The following is a 1,034-nucleotide window of genomic DNA, read 5'->3' as shown; positions in this document are numbered from 1 at the left end:
TTCTGAAAGTACCGGGGTCCCTGACTTTCAACAGGGTTCTGTTCCAACAACTGTGTTGTTAGTCGGTTCTGACATAAGTTGAATACCTCTCTCTCTCTCTCTCTCTCTCGCTTTTTTTAAAGTTTTCATTATGATTGCCTTTTACTCACAGTATCTTTATAAATCTGATCTTTGAACATTTGCGAGTGAGCATCTGCAGATGATAACGTCAGCAGATTACAAACTTTACAAACTTCAACACATGTGTCATGAATATCACTAATGATAAGAGGTACCAGGAGGGGTCACTATGAGTCAGGTCTGATTCCAAGGCACATAACAACAACAACAACAAGAGGTACCAGAAGCCCCCAAACCACCAGATGGTTGTGAGTGTGATTCCTCGTAACTCGAATGTCGTAAGTCAGGCACTACCAGAGAGAGCAATTTTCAATGTTTGAGGTTTTCGTAACAGAACTCTCTGACATTTGTGATACTTCTTGCTGTGGACCGAGTAGGGCTGGCAGGTTGCAGTCCCATGGCTGGGGAGAAGGGGGTCCAGGGCACACAGGCTGAGGGTCCTGTCCAAGCCCCACTTCTAGCTGGTGGGGAGCCTGTCTTCGGGTCCTCTGTCCAAATTCCATACCCAGAAAAGCGTTCATTATTTAAAAGCAGATGTGGGAAACCATCAGTTGAGCATCCTGGAAGGAGCATTGTTTTCAGGTCATGCTCTGGTAGCGCCAGAATGCATAATCTAGTCACATTTAATGAGATAGAGCTCTTGGCGTCTTCCTGGGTGGAAAGCACTGTTTTCCTTCTTCAATTCCAACCTGCCTCCATCCCTGTCTTTGTGTGGTAAGTGTCTGTTATGGCAGGGGGTGTTTTTCTCTCGGATGGGTTTGCACCTGGCAATTTGAATGTGCAGGGATTCCTTGATTACGAAATAGCTGCTCTGAAAATGTGGGCAGCCAGTCGCACCTGGGAGCCTGTGGTAGCTAAGTTTGTGTGTCAGCTTGGCAGGGCCTGGTTGAGTGGCTGGGCAGCTGGATGTAGTA

The 1,034-nt window shown here is 46.8% G+C and overlaps 1 protein-coding gene across 1 annotated transcript in view; it reads left to right on the top strand.

Moving 5' to 3' along the window:
- WDR25 (WD repeat domain 25) overlaps positions 1-1,034 on the top strand; it is a 170,930-nt gene that overhangs the window by 75,747 nt on the left and 94,149 nt on the right. The window lies entirely within an intron of this gene.

The sequence above is a fragment of the Orycteropus afer genome, unplaced genomic scaffold (genome assembly GCF_000298275.1).
Source record: "Orycteropus afer afer isolate SDZICR_OR568_19922 unplaced genomic scaffold, OryAfe1.0 scaffold00128, whole genome shotgun sequence".
Lineage (NCBI taxonomy): Eukaryota > Metazoa > Chordata > Mammalia > Tubulidentata > Orycteropodidae > Orycteropus > Orycteropus afer.
This window is presented reverse-complemented; position numbering and strand designations above follow the sequence as displayed.